General features: G+C 39.6%; 1 protein-coding gene and 1 long non-coding RNA gene across 4 annotated transcripts in view; one reads left to right on the top strand and one right to left on the bottom strand.

Annotated features, from left to right (window-relative positions):
* Positions 1 to 2,972, bottom strand: part of ALKBH8 (alkB homolog 8, tRNA methyltransferase) — a 42,933-nt gene extending 39,961 nt beyond the window's left edge. The window contains 1 exon segment of the mRNA XM_003357273.3: positions 2,823 to 2,972. The gene's annotated coding sequence lies outside the window, so the exon portion shown is untranslated.
* On the top strand, positions 2,992 to 20,212 carry LOC102163572. 3 transcript variants are annotated; one of them, XR_305334.3, is made up of 4 exons: positions 2,992 to 3,324; positions 13,697 to 13,841; positions 14,691 to 14,738; positions 15,571 to 20,212. It is a non-coding gene; the product is annotated as an uncharacterized LOC102163572 (long non-coding RNA). The 3 variants fall into 3 exon arrangements; XR_002335621.1 differs by lacking the exon at positions 14,691 to 14,738 and having other exon boundaries at positions 2,994 to 3,324; positions 13,686 to 13,841; XR_305333.3 differs by lacking the exon at positions 14,691 to 14,738 and having other exon boundaries at positions 3,001 to 3,324.

The raw sequence follows: 20,212 nt of genomic DNA on the forward strand, positions 1-20,212 counted from the left end.
GTTCTAGCAACTCCTAACAATAGGTCCTTGACCTCCTTTTTTTTAAAGCACTTACTGAAAATAGCTTAATATTGTGAACATCATCTCTTGGAACTCACAAGTATCTCTCAAGGATCTGAGAACCCTTTCTTTCTTTCTTTGATCTTTTTTTTTTTTTTTTTTTTTTTTGGTCTTTTTGTCTTTTAGGGCTGTACCCACGGTATATGGAGGTTCCCAGGCTAGGGGTCCATTTGGAGCCATAGCTGCTGGCCTACAGCAAAGTGAGATCTGAGCCATGTCTGCGACCTACACTACAGCTCAGGGCAACATCGGATCCTGAACCCTCTGAGTGAGGCCAGGGATTGAACCCGCACACAACCTCATGGTTCTTAGTTGGATTCGTTCCACTGCACCGCAAGGAGAACTCCTGAGAACAATTTCTTTGAAGTGTAATCATCAGGAAAGAAAGGGCCTCTGTGGTGGGACTGAATCCTAATTTTGATAATCGCCAGCCAGCAAACACAGTTGGCCTAACTGCAGCTACACTGACTAACCCTTTATAATTTTTTTACTTCTCGGACTCTACTGAGAACACAAACACACATCCTCTCCCATAACCCATTCTCAATTTAAAACACCCAAATTACTTCCACAAAAATGAGAACAGAGCTTTGCACTTTCCCCTACTGTCAATAGTTACTAAATAAAATCTGCTTTCACTGCTTTAATGTCTGGCTGTGTTACTCTTTGACACTATCTGATAACTCTGCTAAAAGGGTTAAACACGTCTATTACTAAATTACTGTTAGCTTCCAGAAGAGCCAGAATGAATTAAAAGACAAGGAATTATTGCCATTCCACTCCAAGGCTATCATTTTTGCAGTATGCAATGGAGAACAAGGGATGAATCTACTATGAATTTTTTCTTAATATGTCACATGAGCAAAGACTACAAAATAGAAGAAATGAGAAAGAAAAGATGCTGAATACATTTTTTAATTCTGACACTAAGAGCCCTGCACCAGTAGATGGAGCATCAAAATCACATTTCTATCATTCCTTTTTCCTTCTCCTTCCCTGAGTCAAGCAGTGAAGAAAGACAGGTCTGGATCATCTCAACAAGGAATGAGCAGCTGATACCAGCTGCTCAGGTCTGGAGGTGCCCCTTTCTAGCAAGGCCTTCCCTGGCCACAGAATTTCCACTATTGCACAAAGGCTGGGATGTTCCTTGCCATGTTATGGGAGAGTCACAGAATGTTACAGGAGCTAGGCCACTATTTATCAGAATACTAGTTATGCTGAGTCCAGGCTAAGTACACTCTCCATAGGATAGTAAAGAGTTTAGAGATCACATCAACTCTGCTAATAAGTTTAACCCCAATATATCCTATTAGATATTGTCCTAAACGGTAATAGTAATAAGTGCATCCATGCTCTCTCTGAATAAGAAAGCCTATAATGGGAGTTCCCGTCGTGGCACAGTAGTTAACGAATCCGACTGGGAACCATGAGGTTGGGGGTTTGATCCCTGGCCTTACTCAGTGGGTTGAGGATCCAGCGTTGCCCTGAGCTGTGGTGTAGGTTGCAGACATGGCTAGGATCCCATGGTGCTGTGGCTCTGGAGTAGGCCAGTGGCTATGGCTACGATTAGACCACTAGCCTGGGAATCTCCATATGCCATGGGACCGGCCCTAGAAAAGGCAAAAAGACGAAAAAAAAAAAGAAAAAAAGAAAGCCTATAATGAAAAGCAGTACAGACAAATGTTCCTACGACATAAATTAACTTTAATTAACAGTAAAGATTGGAAAGAACTTAAACTCCTATTGAATGATGCCTGGTTATAAAATACAGTACAGGCATACAAGGTAAACATACAAATTTCTAAGACATACAAGACATTAGTGATATGAATTGCCTCCAGGAAGGGAAAACTGGTAGATTGGGTATGGAATGAGAAGGAGCTAAAGTTTCCCTTTTGTAACTTTTGCATTTAGTAGCTAGTCAAACTGCATTACCTATTAAAAAAGAAAAAATTTTTTTTAATTAGAAAAACTGACCCCATCACTGGTCATATCACTTCATTATAACTCTTTGAAGAACTCCTACTCTACATTTTCTAATGCCTGCATTAATGTGTTTATTCTACTTCCTTCTTTAAGTTACTAGAAAGTAAGCTCTGTGAAAGTAGAAAGTAGTTTCTCAGTAACTAGAGCAGGACCTAGCACCTAGAAGCCACTCAATAAACACTTACTGAGTAAGCCTAAACTTCCTAAACTTGCCTTCTCACTTCCTAAGCCTCTTCTCCAGAATTCTGAGTTTGGTGGCTTTCTTGAATGTTTTCATTAATATCTGAAGTGTATCTCTGTTTGTGTAATTGTATTATAACTATCTGCTTGTGTGTTGGACTCACCCAGAAGGCTGTCACCTGCTTGACGGCACAGAACTGGAGTGACCGGCATTCAACAAATACTTAACAAATACTGTTAAGAGAAATAAACCAAAACCAGAAGATCGCACTACCAGAGGCCCAGAGGTATCGGAGATTACTCAAACCCCTGACGATAACATCACAGACCGACACCCCCAGGGTTGCAACTGCCAGTCTCCAACCCCAAAAGAAATGGAAGATTGACACAGGCACCACCTGAGCACCTGCACCAAATACAAACGCGTGCGCCTCAAACTCAGACAGAACTCTACACACAGACAGTACTGCCCTCGGACCATGCTTCCTCTCCCTAGTGAGGTTCCGAGCCCAGAGGCGGATGGAGAGGTCGGAAGAGGCCAACAAGGGAAAGCGGTGAATGTAGCCATCGTGCCCGCCAATAAGAAGTGCCCAAACCTCCGGCTTGGCTCAGGATGGGTCCCCACCACGCGTGTGCTCTCTCCTCCGCCAGCCTCTCCACTGTATCCCAGAAAGCCGCGGCGGGTACTCCCACAGGTCGACTCACACGGGCGCAGCCATGTTGGGGAAAAACTGTACTACATTTCCCATGAGCCTGTGGGGCAATATGGCGCTCCCGCAATCCCTTTCGCCTTCCAGAGCCTCGTAAAGTCTGAGGAGTCTTTGACCCTTGAAGCCCTTGGTGTTTCAGAGAAATTGGGTTGATTTATGCGGAGGTATAGTAACGGTTGGGAGTGCAGCTTACTTGGGGTAGCTCTGCAAATGAACACGGTCAAACAGGTTTGCGTCCCTTGATCCCTGAGCAATGGCCCTCCCCCTAGAGCTCGTGCATCTTTCCTCCCAAGTCTTGTTACCAGAACGGGAGAGGGTCCTGAGGTCTGAAAGATGACATCATATGGGCGAGAGGGAGGTGAAGATGCATGAACGTGCCCGTTGAATGGTAAATACCACGGGGTGATGGAAAGATGTGTGGGAGAATGTTGAAGGAGATAGGACAGGAAAGGTGGGCTGTACCAAATTACAGAAGACTTTAGGCCGTTCTGTTCTGTAGTCCTAAGGGATCTTTGGAAGAAATGGAGTGATATGTATAACCATAGATTCTGGTGGAAGGTAGGAGAAGAGACTAAAAGTAAGAATCTAGGTTACAGGCTGTTTATTGAGGTGGTAACGTGAAAAGGAAGAATAGAGGAGAGATTTGGGAATAGAAATAAAAGATACAGGAGAGGGTGATGATTAGTCACTGTTCCTGCTCTGGTGGTGGTTGTGTGATATGAATGTATTATAGTCATTCTGCCTACATGGGATTATGAGCTGCATGAGTGAAAGAAAGGGGGAGGGAATCAGTTCTTTGTGGTAATGCCTCCATTTATACCCCACCACAGTGGACTCTCAGTAAAAGTTAAGGTTCACTGCCCAGGAGAGTGTTTTTGAACGGAGGAATGGTTTGTATTAAAAAAAAAAAAAAAAAGGTTAGAAGGAGGAACACCCTGAGAGCAGTCATTGCAATAGTCCAGTAAAGAGGGAGTGAGGCTAAAACTGAATAGTAATAGTGAAGAGGCAAATTCAAGCTAGAGAGGTCAAATCAACCAGACATTTCAAACTATTAGAGGGCAAAAGAGAAAGTATATTCCATCTCCCCATTACAGTCTTGCCTATGTACTATTGGCTGCTTTAAAAAATATATTCCAATAGGTCTTTATTTTATTTTTTTCTTTTTAGGGCTGCACCCGCAGCATATAGAGGTTCCCAGGCTAGGGGTCTAATGGGAGCTGTTACTGCCGGCCTCTGGCCAGAGCCACAGCAACACCAGATCCGAGCTACATCTTCAACCTACACCACAGGTCACAGCAATGCCAGATCCTTAACCCACTGAGCGAGGCCAGGGATCAAACCTGAAACCTCATGGTTCCTAGTCAGATTCGTTAACCACTGAGCCACGACTGGAACTCCTTGACTCTTTTCTCTTATTCTACGGTTTCCCTCTCTTACTCCCCAGAATTTTAAAGAGATTTGCGAATCTTCTCCTAATCTTTATTTTCAGCCCTTACTTCCCTTTAGGAGGCAGTTTAGTTTAGTGAAAACAATCTGGGCATTGAAGTATTACCTGAAGTATGACCTGCAAAACAGTATTTACCTTTGGGGTTGGTATAACAACCACCATATATAAATTAGCTATTAAATGGTTATTCATTCCATTTCTACTCTTCTGCTCCTGAGTTACAGGCCCAAATTTCCAACCACTTGCTGTCCATCTTTGCCATCATATCCTTAAAAAAAAAAAAAAAAAAAAGTAGATGCATGTAAAATTTTGCATGCAATCCTTTTTAGACAGCCCCTTATCTTTTGCTTGGAATACTGCATGAATGATTTCTCCCAGAGAAGATTACTCTCTGAAGTGATTTCCAGCTGCATTATAACCTTGTTTTATACATTTTGCAACTCATGTTTTCCATAGTCTTGTAATAATAGAAATTCAGTAAATGTTGAACTGAAAAGAAACCTAATTTGAAGACAGAATTCATCTTTACCTGTGCCAAAAGCTTTACACAGTGATTTGTAATTTTTCAAAGGTATTGAATGTTAAACTGATTCTTTCCTTAGTAAACATCCTAGTCTCATCTTCATGATAGGTAAGTCCTCTGTGTGACTAGTGCAGAGGTTGGCATGATTTTTCCATAAAGGCCCAGATAATAAATTTTGATCTTTGTGGCCACATGTGGTCTCTAGTCACCTTTTTTTTGGGGGGGGGTGATTTACAACCCTTTAAAAATATGAAAACCTTTCTTAGCTCCCCTGTATTATGCCAGTATGACAGCAGGATTTGGCTCATAGGCTATAGTTTGCTGAACCCTGGACTCTCTCCCTGAACTCTGTAAAACTGAGTGTAGTCTCAAGGTGAAGCTAAGATTGGCACCACCACTGAGAACAGTCATTAAGAATGACAGTATAAAGGAATTTAATCAAGTTAGTCAATACTACATTTTAAAGTGTGGAAGAGTAGAGATCTGTCCTATGGTAGAGTTCCAGATATTAGAGCTAGGAGCAACATAACATTTAGAATTGTTTCTGGTTGCCAGCAACAGAAAACTGAACTGATTGCTTATTTAAAAAAAAGGTTATTTTTCCTCAAATGACAAGCCATCCAGACAAAAGCAGTCATTGGTTCTGCTATTCAAAAATGTTATCAGGAGAACTCAGGGGCTTTCTAGCCTCCTACTTGACCATCTTTGGTGTGTTGACTTTTATCTTCTTTCTTGATGTCTCCTGGTTACAAGGTAGCTGCTGCCACTCCATACAGCTTGTCCCCTCACTTGCATCTCTAGCTGGAAAAAATGTACAGGGTCTCCATCTTTTCAGCTAGAAATGAACCCTTCAATGGATTCCCCTTATTTCTTTGACTACACATGAGTTGCATAAAAGGGTAGGCAGAAAAATGAACTCCCAAAGATATCTACACTCTAATCCTGAAACCTCTGAATATGCAGATATAATTAAGGTTGTAGAACTTAAAATAGATTATGCAGGGGCCTGATATAACCACACAATTCCTTAAGAGCAAAACATCTTCTCTGGCTGGATCAAGAGAGACCAAGCAGAAGAAGTCAGAAAGATACCAAGTGTGAAGGATTCAATACACTCTTGTTGCCTCACAGATGTAATGGTCCATGTGCAAAGACTGGAGAGACTCTCCTATCAGCTAGAGGCAGCCCCCAACTTGTAACCAATAAGAAAATGGGGACGTCAGTCCTACAACCACAAGGAAATTGATTCTACCTACAACCTGAATAAACATGGAAGCATATCCTTTCCAGAGGATTTTATAAGCATCCAGCCAGTCAACACCTTGATTTGGCCTTTAAACAACACAGAGCAGAGAAACCAAGCAAGTCAACCCAAATGTCTGGCCTACAGAACCATGGAATAATAAATTTGTGATTAGTTGTTACAGCAGAAATAGGAAACTCTTACAGATGTTTACCCCAGACCAATCATTAGCTAAAGGGGGTGGAATTACCATGACTGTGTTAACCTAATGATGAATTCCATGGGGCCTGGTATGAGACCCATCCTCCCTGAGATGAAGAGACCTTGAAAGACTATATCTGGAGAAAAATAAAACTAGTGTTCTCTTAGCAAGAAAAACAAGAGAACAGCTGTTGGGTAGACAATTAACAGCATGTTGACTGTTTCATCTGGCTGGATTATCATAATATGGTCTATCTCGAAACTATGGGAAAGGGATGCTAGAAGGTTGAGTACTCACATCAACTAATAAAGATTTAAAGGTAGAATTCTCTTTCAATATTTCACTCAGGATTCCTCAATCAGAAAACATTGAAAATGTTCCCAAAGTCCTTGAAAATTGTTGATTTTCACTATGGTTTCAAAATGTAATACCATTCCATTACAGTTTCAAATTCATTTCCTATACTTACGAGTTTCCTTTTGTTTTTGGTTACCATCTGGTTTTTATTCTCCTCTCTCCTCAGTGGCAAGTGTGCAATTTTTTTTTCCTATTTTTGGTTTTAAAAAATACTCTTTCATTTCTCAGTCTTTTTTCTCCATCTATTCTTTTATATTTTTGTCTTTTTAGGGCAGCACCCATGGCTTATGAAAGTTTGCAGGCTGGGGGTCAAATCAGACCCCCAGCTGCTGGTCTACACCACAGTCATAGCAACACAGGATCCTTAACCCACTGAGCAAGGCCAGGGGTCGAACCCAAGTCCTCATGGATCTAGTCTGGTTTGTTACTGCTGAGCCACAACAGGGAACTCCCTCTCCAGCTACTCTTCTGCTACTTATTTTATCCCTCCTGGGTAAATGACAAATTTATATGAAATTTCCTTTCCAAACTTTTGTCTTCTATGCTGCATCCCTGGACTTCTGGCTTCTTGCAACTCCATCAAGAATGCATTATGTAAAACCACTTGATGTTTACTGTGACATTTGAAGACTGAATGCATTATTCATGCTATAGTGATGAAAATTCAATGAAAAGTTTGTAGTTTTACAAGTCATATGGTGAAAGTATTCCCATGCAGTAACTAGAGGCAAAAATAACCGAAAAGGGTCCAGCCTTAATTTGAAATGCAAAACATAAAGCTCTGATTGGAGGATTGTATCTTGGTCAATTGCAAAACATAAGATGTTAGCTGTAAAGCATTGACCACCTCCCACCACCACCCCTCCCCCACAAAACAGTTTATTCTTATGATTGAGGAACTGCTAATTTCACCTATATTAACTATTTTTCTGCAACATATTGTTCAAGAGAGAATAAAGAGGTAACAAACAACTCAAGGTGCAAGAAAATCTTTAGGGTGGCCAGAGGAGTGGGATTTATGGATTTTTTTTAAAGTTAAAACAATTAAATAAAAATGTTTCTCTTGGGAATTCCCATCGTGGCTCATCAGAAATGAACCAGACTAGCATCCATGAGGATGAAGGTTTGATCCCTGGCCTTGCTCAGTGGGTTAAGGATTGGGCCTTGCAGTGGTGTAGGTCATAGATGCAGCTTGGATCTGGTGTTGCTGTGGCTGTGGCATAGGCCAACAACTACAGCTCCAACTGGACCCCTAGCCTGGGAATCTCCATATGCTGTGGGTGCAGCCCTAAGAAACAACATCAACAAAAAAATGTTTCTCTTAACTCTATAAAAAAAGATTTACAAATTGGAATTCTTGTCGTGGCTCAGAGGTTAATGAATCCGACTAAGAACCATGAGGTTGCAGGTTTGATCCCTGGCATTGCTCAGTGGGTTAAGGATCCAGCGTTGCCGTGAGCTGTGGTGTAGGTCGCAGCAGATGCAGCTTGGATCTGGCATTGCTGTGGCTCTGGCGTAGGCCGGTGACCACTGCTCCATTTGGACCCCTAGCCTGGGAACCTCCATATGCCGCGGGTGTGGCCCTAGAAAAGGCAAAAAGACAAAAAAAAAAAAAAAAAAAAGACTTAAAAATTGAAAAACACTTCATTTTTAAATGTCTAACTACTTTAATGATTTCATACTATCATTAATCTCTCAAAGACCCCAAAATACAAAGATACTTTTTCAGAGAGGACAAATTTCGTCTTTAACTATCCTGGATGTAAATCTGTATTTCATATAATCGTGATCATTTCTAACTTGGGGCGATTTGTTAGAGCCAATTAGATGGCTTTAGCTTTTACTTACATTGTGGCTAAGATCTCATAGTAGGACCATCAATTTTGCCATTTTCTTTTGGTTATTTATGCTTGAATTATTATCTTCACCCTTGCTGTAGGGAATTAAGACTTTTCTAACCCACTTGTCCATTTTGCAAAAATAGTTTCTGGGTTATATAAGCATTTACCAGGCACAAAAAATGATGTCTTACTGAAAGCAAAGGAGGGAGGGTGCCAGAGGCAGCTCCTCTGCCTGCGAACTCCCACTCCACTCTCTTCTTTTAGAGCATTCTCAAAGTCTGTGACAAGTGACAATCAGACACGCAGACCTAATGAAACCTCTAGGATACTAAAAGTAAATGGAGATTCATTTGCTTTGGACAAAACTATAAATGGAATTTTCAGCATATTCTTCTAGATAACCTAAGTATGTCCACTGGACATTAGAAGCCACTACACTCAGGCATGTTTCTCAAAAGATCGTCCTCAGACTAATTGCACCAGACTTGTTGCCAAAATTTGGCCTCTGTATACCAGTGCCGAATTGAAATGCAGAGACAGAGTTTGGGGTAAAGAGGTAAAAGATAGCTTTTACTGCTTTGCCAGGCAAAGGAGGCCACAGCAGGCTAATGCCTTAAAGACTGTGCCCTCTTTGGAAAGAATTGTGGGAAATTTTATAGTTAAAAAGGAGAAAAACAAGTTTGGGATAAGAATCAGGGTTTAAGGCAAATATACATTCTTCCTTTTGGGGGGTGGAATCTAGGTTGGTGCCATGAGATCTTGGCATGATCATGATGGTAGTCTTCTGGGTTATTGCCTAGAATAACAGACTTGCGAAAAGGGCGTATCGATCAGAGATTAGAACAAACTAGGAAAGTTCCTAAAAAATGTATGTACTAATAATCTTTAACCCACTGGCAGTTGTGCTCAGGGTTCCTAATTTTTAGCTTATGGGTAGTCGTGTTTAGGGTGCAATTAAGCCAGGAAAAAGGACAAGGAAGGACTCTAAGCTGTTCAATTTTAAAGTATTCATTTCTAAAAGAAGCATAAGGACAAGATGCCTGTATTATTATGTCTATCCCTTTGAGAGGGAGCCAGGATCCAGCCCCAAGACTGTACTATTGTTTCTTGACTGTTCCTCCCTTGTCTTTGCATCCCCTCCATTCTTGATTAGCAACTGTCTAAACCTGTCCCTAGGAACTCAGGGAAGGTCATGGAGGCTAAATGAGGCCTGTTTCCTAAGAACCAAGAAATGGGGGACACAGAAAGGCTTTTGTGCCCAGGAGCCCCACAGGGCCTTGCTCAGTTACAGAATCACAGCAGTACTTGTAAAAAACACAAAGTTCCAGACCCCACTAGACACAATGAGTCAGCTAAAAGCAAATAGGAGTTTGAATAGTTTCTCTGAACCCCAATGGATTATAGTGTGTATTTCAAAATCTCTGGGGCCAGAGCCCAAGAGTCTACATGCTTAACAAGCAATCTTGCTGCTTTTACAAGTGTTCAACCATTGAATAAAATTATCAACATAAAGCTCTTTAAAACTCTGCTCCAGAGTAACAGTCAAGTTTCTAATGTATTCTGAATTTTTATTTTATGTGAAATGTTTTAATTTTATAAAATACAAGGGGCAAAGAAGCCAGATGATACAGTGCTCAGATTATCAGATTATTAAAGAGCCCATAAAATTATCTCAAAATAATTCTAATTATTGGCATCTCCATATCCCATTTTATAGATACAGCAACTGAGACTTAAAAGCCAAACTGTATAAACTGTTTAAGGAGGAAATAGATTTTGAGTGATTTACATTCATGTCTGTGTTCTTACATGAATAAAAGGGCACAGTTTTATAAGTTAAAACATATCTATTTACAGTTACATTTTACTTAGGTAGTAAGTACTGCACTTAACAAATTCTATTATTTAATTCCAGCAAAAATGACCCCAGGAGTGAGTTTTACATCCTTAATATTACAAATGTGAAATCTGAGGCTCAGAGTGGTTAAGCAACTTTCCCTAGATCACATAACGAACTAGAAGCAGAACTTCAACCCAAAAGCCTACCTGAGTCTTAAAAGCCTGACTCAACAATTAATGATTGAAAGGATGTGAATATTTCGTGACAAAAGTAGCAGGGCCAAGAGAACACACAAGTTAAACAGTAAATCTGGAGTTCCTGTTGTGGCACAGCAGAAATGAATCTGACTAGGAAACATGATGTTTCAGGTTTGATCCCTGGCCTCACTTGGGGGTTAAGGATCTGGCATTGCCATGAGCTGTGGTGTAGGTCGCAGACAAGGCTGGGATCTGGTGTTGCTGTGGCTCTGGCATAGGCCAGCAGCTACAGCTCCAATTTGACCCCTGGGAACTTCCATATGGCTGTGGGTGCGGCCCTAAAAAGAAAAAAAGAAGAAGAAAAAAAAACCCATAGTAAATCAGTCATATGACAGTCGCAGAATCTTTAGTTCTTTCTGAGATATATAGATAACAGTATCCAAGGCACATTTTACGAGTTTTTTACCCGTGCTAAAACCTCCACTAAATGGAAGATGTTAACTACAGGGGCAGGTAGAGTAGACCCCAGAACTATTGGAACCTGAGAATTGATAATGTTAACCCCGGTGACACCACCGTGTTTCCTCACCATCATCCAACAGAGAGTTGTGCACAAGCTAATCACATACCCTGTGACTCTTGTCTCTCAACTGGCCTTTAAAAATGCTTTCGTAAAACCCATGGAGGAGTTCGGGTTTTTTGAGCATTAGTGGTTCAGGACTCCTTGTCTGGAAACTCCCAACAAACGCAGCATTTTTTTCCACCACAACTCAGTATCAGTAAGACTGGCTTTACTGTGTTTGGGTAAGTGGACCCAAATTTGGCAACATATTAGTATATGGTGATATCCATTCTTTCTTGTCCTTTCTTTAAAATACACCCCAAATGGCCACTCTGCATAGCTCTGCTTTTGACTAACAAATTAGTTTAAAAAAGAAAAGAAAAAGAAAAGAAGGAAAAAATTTGCAGTCTTTATTCCTTCTCACCAAAGAGCAGCCAACTAGTATGATTCTGAAAGACAATATCACATAGTAGTTTAAATGGGAGCTCCACAGTCAGACTGCCTAGAATCTTGCCAGCTTTGTGACCTTGACCTCTCTCTGCTTCGGGTTCCTCATCTCTAATGTAGAGATAAAAATATACTTCATCTTTATGGTTGTCATGATGATGAAATGAGATAATGCAAATAAAGCGCTCTAAATAAGTCCTGGCACAAAGACCCTATAAATGTTGGCCATTATGCTAAATAAATGTTTTACTTTAAGGCTTTGCTGCCATTTCTGGCTGCTATGTCATGTTCCTTTGTAAATGAATCGGCCCAGTCTCTTGTGGCCTTACCTTGCCTACCACAGCCTAATAAATGTTAATGGTAAACAACGGCAAACATTGCTTCGCACTGTGGAGTGGCTATCAAATGCTTCTGCTGTCGTGCTAGTAGAGCACTAGTTTTACTCAGGCAAAGAAAGGAGATAACCACATCAGAGTCTGGCCACAATAGGCCTATCTAGAAGGTTTAGCCTTGGGCAAGAAAAAAATTTTATTATTTTATTGCAAGACTGTGATAAAATACAAAACAAATGAGCTGAAGTTAATGCTTTTATAGAACTTGGCTTATCTCCTAAGTGTGTGGTTCTTAATCCTCTGAGAACATTAGAGCCCCCTGGGAGATTTTTTAAAATGTACATATTTGGGCCCCATCCCTCCAGAGTTCTGATTCACTAGGCCTAGGTGATATTCTGGCATGTTTATTTGAAATTGTTTACCTGTTGATTCTGATGCAAAACTATTGCTCCATGAATTCCTGGTCCTTTTCCTCCCATTCAACAAAAACCAATTTAACTACTAGAATGAAAAAAAAATCAACCATAGTTTTTGATGCCTTCTCCATATAACTAGGTATACTAGAGTTGTCTTAGCAAATTTTCCAGTCACGGAAGAAAATGTCTATCATTCATGTTTATAACCATGAAAGTATAAATTATATTCCACTAGGATTGAGCTACCAGTATCTCTGCTAGAGGGAGTTTCTGCTCTTTTAATGAGAATGACAAAAAAAGAAAAAAGCCTTCATGGACAATTTTGTGATTCACTTGCTTCACCTGAAGCTGACTCTCCATTGAGATGTTGAAAAAAATAATGGCACTGCTGTTGTAATTTTTATTTTTCTCTTGGATGCTTTATCCCTTACTTTCTTATTTTAGGATACTTGTCTACTTTCATGTATGAGGCACCCTTGAGTCACTCAGAACTTTGATCTAGGGACAAGAGCAGAAAAAGTGAAACCAAGTCCCCCTAAAACTAAGTTCCTCTGCTGAGTTTATGATCAAACTCTCTATCTAAAATGTTATTCCCTTTCTTGGCCCACGCTTGTTCCCTCAAGATTATCAAAGAAAAGGGGGGTTTGAAACAGAATAGGACTCTGTGGGGCCCACCTAGATACAAAAGTCTTTTTATGTCCCCCATTTCTTGTTTGTAGGGAAAAAACTTTTCAGCTTTCTAGACATTCCCCGAGTTCTATTTTATTTTATTATTATTATTATTTTTTGTCTTTTTGCCTTTCCTAGGGCCGCTCCTGCGGCATGTGAAGGTTCCCAGGCTAGGGGTCTATTCGGAACTGTAGCCGCCAGCCTACACCAAAGCCACAGCAACGCAGGATCGGAGCCGCGTCTGTGACCTACACCACAGCTCACTGCAACACCGGATCCTTAACCCACTGAGCAAGGCTATGGATCGAACCCACAACCTCATGGTTCCTAGTCAGATTCATTAACCATTGAGCCACGATGGGAACTCCCTTCCCTGAGTTCTAAAGGGCAGATTCAAACAGTTAAAATTAGGGGAGTGAGGGAATGCAGAAACAAAAGACAGTCAAGAAATAATTGCTCATGTTCTAACCCACAAGATTGGACATAATATATATGTATATTATGACTGGGTCTCTTTGCTGTATAGCAGAAATTAAAGGAAGATGGTAAATCAATGACACCATAACAAAATTTTTTTTTAAAAAAAAAAAGACATAGTAGTGCAGGCATGGGGAAAGTCCAAGTTTCTCCTGAAAATATGCACATACCAATCTGATATGTGCATATCTCTGAGTTCTTCCATAGGAACTAACGCCCTCATCCAGGTGGAGGCTGCTGACTTCAGGCTGAGCAGAAGCATATGGACCCCAGACTGGCTGGAACCAGAAGGCTGATGACTGAGACTCCTGGAGCACTGCCCTGTTACCTCATCACTAACCAATCAGAAAAGGTCACACACCCTACAGACTCCCCTCCCCAAATTATGCCCATAAAAGCTCTTCCCCAAAAACTATGGAGAGTAAGGTCTTTAGACCAGAAGTCACCCCAGTCTCCTTGATTGGCCCTTAGAATAAACCTTTCTTTGCTCCAAATTCCAATGTTTCAATTTGTTTGGCCTTACTATGTGTCAGGCACTAGAACTTGGGCTCAACAACGTAGGGACCAGGAAAAATATAATTGAATTCTAGTCTGTGTAAGTAATATGTAGTTTTTAGTTGCATAAAAAGATAGATGTCATAAATTTAAAAAGACATTTTGGTTCACCTATATGCTAGGGTCTCCTGAGCCTCAAAATTTCTCCCAATTATCATTGGCTATTTCTCTAACTTCAAAAATTATTGATAATCCTGCCATACTGGCTCAAAGGAAACACTGGCTAAAGTGATCTAGCAAATAAAAACGAGATTTTCAAAAAAGCAATTTTTGTGTGCCGACACAATTTCTCATCTTCTTTATCCCAAGTCCACAGAAATCAATTAAGTGAGCAACTTGCGAAGGCTCAATTTCATCTTAGTTGAGTTAATATATAAAGTACTTATGATAGTGTCTGGTACATACTGAAAACAATGTGAAGATGTTAGTTATTTTAAATTATTATCTTTTAATGATCTTCAGGTATTATTTTATTATTATTCTTGGGCTACAACTAATTTTTAGTACCAAAATTTTTAGTACCAAAAATGTGGAATCTCCCCTAGAAATAAATATATGTTATTTACAGTAGGCACTCAATAAATGCTTATTGAAGTGAAGGAAGTTAATGAATTGTGAATTTATAAACACTGCTTTTGAGTTTCAGAGATGCTTCATAGAGGAAATGCCCTTTCTACAGTAACAGAAAGAACAGGTATTCTAAGCTTGGCTGTTATGTGGAATTTTAAGAAATAAAAAATCAAACTTTCAAAGGCACATTGCTCCAGGCTGCTCCATACTGTGACTAATACATTTAAATACATGATCCCATGAACTGCAAAGCTACAGACTTGTACATAACCTGCATACCCATACTGCATGAGTAACAGGCCACTGCAGTGCCGAGCTACTGAGCCAAGAGGAGGCATGCTCTTCAGTGGAGTATTTTTATTGTATGTGGGAAATTCCTGGACATACTAAAGAAAGCTATATCGGAGACACTCCCTCCAATGGGCTCCTATCGAAAGTCTGTCCATGGAGTTCCCATCATGTCGTAACTATTTGTTATAGCTATATTTCAGTTGCACCATTTCAATAGCTTCAATAGATTATCAACCCTTTGTTTTATATGTAATCTTTTGCCTGAGATTTTTTTCTCTTCCTCTCGCTCCCTCTCTCTCTCTCCATTCCTCCCTACCTCCCCAATCCCCCCTTTCTGGACTACACGTCCAGCAGAATTCTCATAAATAAACTAGGTCCTGATTTGAATTTTTCACTGTATCCACACTGGCTGTATAGATTGCTCCCAAAAGCCAACAAAAAGCTGTTCACTGGCAGATTTACCATGGCAAAGAATATAGCATAAGAAAATGGGCCATTATTTTGATGAAAATTGTATGCAAGATCAGAATTATTTAGGCTAGATATCCATTCCTAAAAATATATAGATTTTAAGATTTTCCATATGATTCCTGATGGCCATTCACTTTTTTCCCCAAATGGAAAACTATCTTCTTCCTAGTAATGAGAACGGTTTCTCTTTCTAGGAATGGAGACTTCTATCCACAATGGACTAGAGAGAAAGGAAGCACTTCCTTGCCATGCTGGCCACAGCCTTCCTGATTGCATCCTCCAAGTCGATGCCAGAAGTAACAAAGAATTGGATGTTGCTGAGTATGTTCCAGGACTCCTGGACATTGATTCCTTCAAGCCTGACCACCAGAAACATAAATTCTCGTTTTCGGCAGTCTTTAATAACGTTATCAGCAATAATAGAAAATTTCATTTTTACGACAAAAACTTTGCTGAAGATGGCTTCAACCTTAGGATCAGCAATAAGCAATTAAAATATTTAATACACTTGAGCTTCCCTAACACCACTGAGATTGAAGAAGTTGGCTGGGCTTTGACCACGAAGAGAAATGATGTCAGAGCCATGTCTAGTCCAGCACCATTCACAAAGCAAGTGGCATTCCCATCAAGTTTTATGTATTTTAGGTCATATTTGGTGATTTAATTTTTAGTATATGCAATTTTTATTTGTTGTCTATAACAAATATAACTTTTTGTATATATCTTGAATTGTCCTCAAAGTTTATCTTGGCATGAAAACAGACACCTTGTCCTTCTGGAGTTTCACCAAAGGATGTCACTTCAACCTAAGTTGGATAAGTTTCTAGGAAGAAATTATGTAATTTCTTAATTTGATTCATAGCCTGATTTTCTTAGACCCCTGTAAATCTAAGTTTTCTCCTGTCAACTAAACTTGACTGTTCTTCAAAAATGTGAATTTTCTCCTTTTAAAAATATATTCTAGTATAGGTGTTCCCATCATGGCGCAGTAGAAACGAATCTGACTAGGAACCATGAGGTTGCAGGTTCCACCCCCGGCCTTGCCCAGTGGGTCAAGGATCCAGCGTTGCTGTTAGTTGTGGTGTAGTTTGCTGATGTGGCTTTGATCTCACGTTGTTATGGCTGGGGTGTAGGCCAGCAGCTGTAGCTCTGATTCGACCCCTAGCCTGGGAACCTCCATATGCCATGGGTATGGCACTAAACAAACAAATACACACACACACATACATATGTGTATGTATGTGTGTGTGTGTGTGTGTGTACATATATATATATATTCTAGTATAGAAGTTGCCAGTGATTAAATGTCAATGTCCCTGCTTGAGGCTGTCAATCAGTAATGGCCATTACAGGATGGGTCCATTAAAATTTCCAAATAGGAGCATCATACACAGTATCAGTCACAACATATTTGAACTGTTACTTTGTTTTCTGACGTTATTTTCTTGTTCTTGGATTCCTGCAGGGTCAGCCATCTTTTAGAGATGAATTAAACTTTCTTGGACTTGGCTGACAAGAGTGAGAGCCTGAGCACCAGGACTCACCAATGTTTTTGGCCTTCACTGTCATGCGGGAATGACATCTTAAACAAAAATCAAGCACAGAGGAGCCTGACTGGGTGATTGAGATGAGGGGAAAAGGAAGCTTGGCAGAGATTTAATTCTTTATTGGAAACAAACCCAAATATCCATATATTCATATTGTATGTGTGTGTGTATGAATGTACACACGTTTGTGGCTGTCTTTGTTTTTTGGCATTTTTTTTCGTGTAGCTGATTTCTACTCTCATAGCATTATAGTTAGAAAAGAAGCCTGATATGATCTCGGTTTTCTTAAATTTTACTGAGACTCATTTCATGTGATACATCCTGGAGAATGTTCCATGTGCACTTGAAAAGAATGTATATTCTACTGCTTTTGGATGGACTGTTTTCTCTCTGTATATATCTATTAAGTCCATCTTATCTAATGTATCTTTTAAGGCAAGTGTTTCCTTATTGATTTTTCTGTCTGGATGATCTGTCCCTTGATATAAGTGGGGTGTTAAAGTCCCCTACTCTTACTGTGTTACTGTCAATTTCTCCCTTTATATCTGATTGTATTTGCTTTATGTATCTAGGTGTTCTTATATTGGGTACAAATATATTTGCAATTGTTATATCTTTAGGTTGGATTGATCCTTTGATCACTATATAATATCTTTCTTTGTCTTTTATTATAGTCCTTGTTTTAAAATCTATTCTGTTTAATATAAGTATTGTCACTCCATATTTCTTTTGATTTCTATTTGCTTGGAATAATTTTTTCCATTCCCTTACTTTCAGTCTATGTGTGTATTTAGATCTTAAAAGAGTCTCTTACAGGTAGCAAATATCTATGTTTGTTTTTGTATTCATTCAGCCATTTGATGTCTTTCAATTGGGAGTATTCTATTTACATTTAAAGTAATTTTTTTTTTTTTTTTTTTTTTTTGCTTTTTAGGGCTGCATCCAAGGCATGTGGAAGTTCCTAGGCTAGGGGTTGAATTGGAGCCATAGCTGGCAGACTACATTACAGTCACAGTAGTGGGGATCTGAGCCACATCTGTGACCTACACCACAGCTCATGCGACACCAGATCCTTAACCCACTGGGCAATGCCAGGGATCAAACCCATATCCTCATGGTTCCTAGTCAGGTTCGTTAATCACTGAGCCACAAAGGGAACTCCCTAAAGTAATTATTGATAAAGAGTTCCCTGGGGTTCAGTGGGTTAAGGATCAAGCATTGTCACTGCTGTGGCTTGGGTTGCTCCTATGGTGTGGGTTTGATCCCTGGCCCCAGAACTTCTGCATGCCAAGGACATGGCAAACAGACAAACAAACAAACAAACAAACATTGATAGGTATGTACTTACTGCCATCTTGTTCATTGTTTCAAGGTTATTTTTGCAGTTGTTTTGTTTTGTTCCTTTTTTTTTTTTATTCTTTTCCCTTGTGATTTGATGATTATTTTTAGTGTTTGGTGCTTGGATTCCTTTCTCTTTTTTTCTGTCTATATCTATTGTAGATTTTTGATTTGTGGTTACTCTGAGGTTAATATGTAGCAATCTAAATATACAATGATTATTTTAGGTTGCAGATCTCTTAATTTAAAACACATTTTAGCAACCCAGCATTTTTACTCCTCCCCACCACATTTACTGTTTTTGACATCATATTTTGCACCTTTTTATTTTGTGTATCCCTTAACTACTTATTCCACACATTGACGATTTTACCATTTATGTCTTTTAACCTTCCTTCTAGCTTTATATTTGGTTTATTTGCTAACTTTACTATATATTTGTCTTTACTAATGAGCTTTGTCCTTTCACAGTTTTCATGTTTGTAGTCATGGCCTTTTTTTTTTTCCATTGGGAGAAGTCCCTTTAACATTCCTTGTAAAGCTGGTTTCATTGTGCTGGACTCTTTTAGCTTTTGCTTATCTGTAAAATTTTTTATCTCTTCATCAAATGCGAGTGAAAGCCTTGCTGTGTAGAGTGTTCTTGGTTGTAAGTCTTCCCCTTTCATCACTTTAAATATATCCTGTCACTCTCTTCTGGCCTGTGGAGTTTCTGCTGAGAAGTCAGCTCATAGCCTTATGGGCATTCCGTTATTTATAATTTGTTGCTATTCTCTTGCTGCTTTTAACATTCCCTATTTTTAATTTTTGATGTTTTGCCAATTACAATGTATCTTGGTGTACTCCTCCTGGTGTTGATCCTGCTTGAGACCCTCTGTGCTTCCTGCACCTGGATGTTTGTCTCCTTTCCCAGGTTAGGAAATTTTTCAGCTCTTATGTCTTCAAATATGTTCTCTGCTCCTTTTCTCTCTCTCTCTTCTGCTTCTAGGACCCATATAATGCAAATGTTAGTACACTTGATATTGTCTCAGAGGTCTCTTAGACTGTCTTCATCTTTTTTATCCTTTTTTCTTTTTTCTGTTCAGCTTCAGTGATTTTCACTACTGTCTTTCACTTCACTGACTTGTTCCTCTGTATCATTTAATCTACTGGTGATTCCTTCTAGTGTGTTTTTCATTTCAGTTATTGTATTTTTAATCTCTGTCTAGTTCTGCTATATATTTTCCAATTCCTTGTTACAAACTCTTACTCTGTTTATCCATTCTTCTCCCAAGTTCTTTGATCATTTTTATGATCATTATCTTGAAGTCTTTTTTTGTTTGTTTGTTTGTTTTGGGGCCTCCATTATAAAGTGATGAAGAAGACTCAGAGAGGTTTTTTTTTTTTTTTTTTTTTTTTTGTCTTTTTGCCTTTTCTAGGGCCGCTCCTGCAGCACATGGAGGTTCCCAGGCTAGGGGTTGAATCCAAGCTATAGCCGCCAGCCAACGCCGGAGCCACAGCAACACAAGATCCGAGCCGCATCTTGCAACCTACACCACAGCTCATGGCAACGCCGGATCTTTAACCCACTGAGCAAGGCCAGGGACCGAACCTGCAACCTCATGGTTCCTAGGCGGATTCGTTAACCACTGAGCCATGATGGGAACTCCACCTTGAACTCTTTATCAGGCAGATTACCTAATCTTCACTTTGCTCATTTCTTCTTCTGGGGTTCTATCTTGTTCCTTCATTTGGAACATGTTTCTCTGTTGCCTTATTTTACTTTATTTGCTGTTTTTATCTCTACGTATTTGGTGGGTTGGTTACATTTCCTGACCTTGGAGAAATGGTAGTTGTTCTATCTGGATACGAATTCTTCAAGATCATGGACAGTGTTTCATCAATCTTTGTATCCCCAATATCTAAGATGGTGCATTATGTATACTAGGTGCTCAATAAATGATTATTAAATGAA

Source organism: Sus scrofa, chromosome 9, assembly GCF_000003025.6.
Source record: "Sus scrofa isolate TJ Tabasco breed Duroc chromosome 9, Sscrofa11.1, whole genome shotgun sequence".
Lineage (NCBI taxonomy): Eukaryota > Metazoa > Chordata > Mammalia > Artiodactyla > Suidae > Sus > Sus scrofa.